General features: G+C 35.8%; 1 pseudogene; it reads right to left on the reverse strand.

The window, feature by feature from the left end:
* Positions 1-668: 668 nt before the first annotated feature.
* LOC141498836 (serine/threonine-protein phosphatase 2A regulatory subunit B'' subunit beta pseudogene) lies at positions 669-4,545 on the reverse strand (annotated as a pseudogene).
* Between the last annotated feature and the right edge of the window lie 1,147 nt (positions 4,546-5,692).

Here is a 5,692-nt window from a genome sequence, read left to right on the forward strand (position 1 = left end):
CAAGGAAATAATACCTTCTTAGGGAGAAAATATGCTGCTAGAATATCAAAGCTTCAAATTTTGAATATTTTTATGATATACATCAATAAGATAAATCCAATTTATGGAACCACATGAATAGGAGGGGAAAATCAATTTTTTAAAATGTAAATTTTTCCTGTGTGTGCTAGGATGCTTAGTTTTAAAATTGAAGTATGTCAATGACAGTTTTTAAAAATAAAACTCCAGCCATATTTTTTTCTTTTTGCCAGGTAAATAAGGTTACTTCTAAGACATTGTTTATTTTCCCCTCCTTTAGGAGAAAAAGCACTAGAGAGCCTGAACAAAGAGCCTCTTACTCCTGGGTCATGGGCAGGTTTCCTCAGCTTTAGAGCTCCAGTGAGTCAGTGTACTATAAATTTAAAAACTGACACATATTCATCTTGCAAGAAAGCAAAGACTTTAGCAAACCAAAATTATTCTAATTAAGGAAATATATACCATCTATAAATATTTTACAAGCTTAAATATTGGATATATATAAAATTATCATTCCATAAAAATGTACTTCAGTTTCTTTAAAAGGTATCTAAATAATATTTTGTACCACAAAAGATTACTGCTGTCTGCATACAAAGACATAGATCATTTCTGTTGCAGCAGACCTGCTACAATCTTTTTATGTTGGGTCAAAATTGTAATATCTCCACATCATCTTCAGAAATATCCAAATCTGCATCATTCAGAGGCGAAGGCATTTCAAAGAAAGTTCTTTGATCCAACTGAAATTTTAATGCATTGGCCTTCTGATAAAACTCATATCTGCTTCATAACCATCAGTCCCTTGGTCACCAGCAACTAGTACCATACTTTCAACAGCATATTTTTCCCAAGCAGAGGGTCTTAGTCTTCATTTTCAGCATCCCTAATTTCAGAAATCTGCTCTTCTGCTCTTCCTGTCAATGGTCAGAATATTTCTAAATGTTGAAAAAACATATAAAAACTGGTATTTTACATGTCTTTAAATGTAAATCCTTACATTTTTCCTTAACATTGTAGTTTCACAAGATCTAACATCTGACAAAGATAATCTTCAAATGGAGGCTCAATAGTCACATTATCTGGTTTTTGGCATTATTCTCATAGAAATACTCATAGCATGAAGATCTGTAAAGCAGAACCACTATTTGATATTGGTTGGAGATTTTGTTTTCTTCAGATATTTAAAAAAAACAGATAAAGTCAGAATGCTTATTTCTTCATTTTTCTTTATTTTTGATCTCTTATTACACCTCCTGACAATATTTTCTTGATCATCCTATAGGATATAGTCTGGTCATTATGTTTAACTAAGTCCTTTGGATCAATAAAGAAATCACAGTCAGGCTCTATTTCCTAGAATTTAAAATAAATAACAAAAAAATATTCATGAGAGAAGTACTCTGTCAACTGGTTAACATCAACTTCCTTTTATAGCAGTGCAGCATTCTGCAAAACAAAACAAAAACAAAAACAAAATAATGTACTTTTTCTTGTTTCAGTACAAGTGATTCTCCCAGATCAGTACCTATTTGCTGTATTAAAGTATTCATTGTATAACCATGGTAATATCCCAAGAATGAAATTCAGATGCTTCCTTTAAAAATGATAAACCAGTACATGTGGTTCTCTACATCTTGATAAAATGGCAAGAAGACTTCAGCACCAAAGAGTTGCATCCAGGATTCATTTAAAAAATGAATGGATTTTGGAGCACCATCATGGAAATTCTGAAGGATTTTCCCCCACCTTACAATAAACTCATAAACGGAGGCATATCCACTTTACTCTTTCTCAACACCATGATTTTCTAGTAGAATGGACATCCACAGTCCTTTGCAACTTTACCTTTTTCTTCTAAAATTTCTCTCTCATATGGAAAGTGAAGGAAAAAGTCTGTTTCATCTTGGTTATTGCAGCATCTCCATTCAACTTTCCTTTGGACATATTCTAGGAAAATGAAATGTTGAAATGACCCAACGCTGATAGTAGATCTTCCTTTTTTTTTTTCAACAATTTTTTTTGCAAGGCAATGGGGTTAAGTGGCTTGCCCAAGTCCACACAGTTAGGTAATTATTAAGGATCTGAGGTCGGATTTGAACTCAGATACTTCTGACTCCAGGGCCAGTGCTCTACACACTGTGTCACCCAGCCACCCCTAGATCTTCCTTTTTTCTCTATACTTGTCCCTTTAGATCTATGAGTCTCTCAAATATGTCACCCACTTCTAGAACTAGTTGAAGTACTCAGGTGCAATGCATTGAAAGCATAAGAAGGATTAGAAGGTGTCAGAAAGGGAGCCATCAGATTATCTAATGTTTTACTTGGAATTAGCTATTTTTAGTGTTAAAGAAAGGTTCAATCTCCCCAAAATCTCCACTACCAATTTCTATCCTCTCAGTATTCTTGATTGTTTTCAAACTATTCTTGAGCTGCAACTAGCAAAGGAACAATTTGTCCACTTTCATCTTTAGGGCTACCCACAGAATTTTACCAGTTGGCATTTTTTGTTTGTCTTTTACTTGCTCTTATTGTTGTTTTTCTTTCCTTTTCCTGTCTTTACCTTTTTCCTTCTTCACCACTACCAACAGCACTGTTAAAAGTCACAGCCACTTTTTTTTGGTTCCAAAAACTGGAGACAAACTGTTTCTTCAAGATCATGGCCCCTACCCCTTCCTCAATAACTTAAAGACATGCATGCTTTAGAAGGGAATGATTTTGAGTGGGAAGAACAATAGGTCAAATGAGAGGGCCTGAGGGTGGAGGGTGGGGCTTTGGAAGCCACAGAGTCCAGCCACCTGGGGACGAGCTAAAGGGTAGCAGAGCCTGGTCCAAGCTCATTCATTGGTTTGCTTCCCCAGGGACAGGGTGAGGGAAGAGGAGTAGGCTTCAACAAGAAGGGAAGTGAAGGAGGCGGCTAGGTGGCATAGTGGATAAAGCACTGGCCTTGGAGTCAGGAGTACTTGGGTTCAAATCCAGTCTCAGACACTTAAAAATTACCTAGCTGTGTGGCCTTGGGCAAGCCACTTAACCCCATTTACGTTGCAAAAACCTAAAAAAAAAAAAAGGGAAGTGAACAGGAAGCCTACCCAGTGCAGCTCCAGAAGGTTGTCACCACTGCAGGTCACCTCATGATACTGGAGTCTGCACCTGCATTGGAAAATTATTAAAATAATTTCTACTGCAATCTTTTTGCTGAAGTTTTATCTGAAATGGAATATCATAAAAGGACTGATAGCTAATATAATGTAGCTGCTGGCTACTTGAGTTCGATTCTGCCTATGCGGAACCATTATTCAGACTCTGGAAAGCATGGGTGGAAATAAAACAAAAAAAAATATTAAAAGAAGTTACAACACATAGGAAGGGATACTATAGAGAAAGAGGGAGGGAAGGAGAGAGAGAGAGAGAGAGAGAGAGAGAGAGAGAGAGAGAGAGAGAGAGAGAGAGAGAGAGAGAAACAGCCAAGCAGCAGAGAAGCAGAGAAGACTGCTGTCCCAATGGAATCCAACCCAGGTTTTTATGTCTTGCCTCTCCTCCCAAGGGCAAAAGGTGAACTCTTTTCCCTTTACTGGATCTGCAGTTAGATAGAAGGTGAAGCCTAAGGAGATCAGCATACAAATTTTACATTAAACAATGGATCAATGGTAGTCAATTTACATCTCAAGAGTAGGGGGTAGTCAATTTACATTTTCACCCAATATCTACATTCATAATTCTCTTCATCTTTCCCTAGCATCAATAATGTATTTATAATTCTGGTCAGCCTTTTTAGATGCTAAGGAGAAGTTTTAGTAAGATTATTTGGATTTTATGATTTGAGTAATATTAAAAGGGAATGATAAAATCAGGAATTGACAAATTAGAGAATTAAACAAAGTCCTCTTGCTCTGGATATTTCTATCATGGAGGAGAAGAGAGAATAGAATCCTAGGGAATAATGGCACATGAAAATTTGCTGACCAATGGGAACATGTAGCTGGGGATAAATGAGTGCTATTTAAGATAACAAGTCCATTAGAAGAATAAAAGGCAATGGATATTATGGGATTTGTGACTGGCACTCTCAACTTCCTTCTTATGCTTGTATATATATATATATATATATATATATATATATATATATATATATATATACACACACATATATATATGATAAAGATTAAATAAGAGATCAGAATTCCTTAATGTATCAATATGTCAGCTCATTTCCTTAGGTTTTTTTTCAGACTTTAAGTTCTAGGCAGTTTTTCTGGAGGGAATGAGAAGATACTGAGTCACCAATATCAATCACTCAATCAGTAAGCATTTTTCAAGTGTCCACTACTATACTGTCAATAACAAAGTAATAAAGAAACATTGGAAACATTGTCCCAAGGAACAAAGACAAAAATGAAACCATTCTTACCCTCAAAGAATTTATACCATCCCTCTCATCATAGCAGCTTTTACAAAATTTTTCATCTTTTTTCAAACCTTCCTACAAAATCCCTCTACTTACCCTATCTGCTGAGAACTTTCACTCATATTTCACTCAAAAAAATGAAACAATTGTCAGAATTCCTGCTTCTTCCCTCCTCTTCATGTCAGCACCCAGAAGCATCCACCACCATCTCAATCTTCACAGTTTATTAGAGGTAGACTTTGATCTTGCCAAAGCAATAATGCACAAGAGAACCCATTCCATCCTATTTTGTCAGTAGACTGCCCCTCACTGTCATTCCAACTATTGAACTAATCTTCAAACACTTCCTCTCTATTGGATGCTTCTCTCTTTTGTACAAATATGCATGCCTCTCATATTCTGAGCAAACCCTTGATTGACTATTCCAACTTCAATAACTCTTGTTATATGTTTTCTATCATTGATTTTTAAACAACTTGAGAAGGTCATTTATGATAGCTGCCCCCATTACATTTTCTTTCACTTTCCTCTTAACATTTTTGCAGTCTAGATTCCAGCTGTTATGTCCAAAGTTACTAATAATTTCTTAATTGCCAAAACTCTTGACCTCTCTAATCACTCTCTTCTCTTTGATATTCTCTTCTATCTAATTTTCCATGACTTTACTTTCTCTTGGTTCTGCCACTACATATATAATTCTTCATTCTGTCCCTTTTGTTAGGTTTTCATCTAGGTTATGCCTGCTAAGCATGGCGGATTACTTAAGGCTTTGTCCTGGGTCCTCTTCTTTTCATCCTCTATACTATTTCATTTGGTGATCTCATCATCTTCAATCATTTTAGTAATTATCTTTATGCAGATGAAACTCAGATCTAAATGTCTAATCCTCTCCTCTCTCTTCATTTTGAGTTGGCAGAGACTTTTAAACTTCACATGAGTCTTATGTATTTTCCCATGTATAAGACACAATCTTGAACAAAATATTTGGGGTCTAAAAAGAGGGAGTGTCATATAGTGGTTGTAGATTTTTTTAGCATGCATTTCCCACTTCTTGGTGCTTGTTTTCTTTGCACTCATTGTTTTCCATTTGTTACTGGTATATTACGTGACATTTTGCCATGTCCTGTCCAGAAATCACTCAGAAAAGATTTTCATACTAGGCTGATTCAAGTTAAAAGTGATCCAGTTTGCAAAAGTGAATGGAAATTATGCTGCTGAATGTCAGTTTGGTCCTCCCCCAACTGAGATAACAATCTGAGACTGGCTATA

This window comes from Macrotis lagotis, chromosome X, assembly GCF_037893015.1.
Source record: "Macrotis lagotis isolate mMagLag1 chromosome X, bilby.v1.9.chrom.fasta, whole genome shotgun sequence".
NCBI classification, from domain to species: Eukaryota; Metazoa; Chordata; class Mammalia; order Peramelemorphia; family Peramelidae; genus Macrotis; species Macrotis lagotis.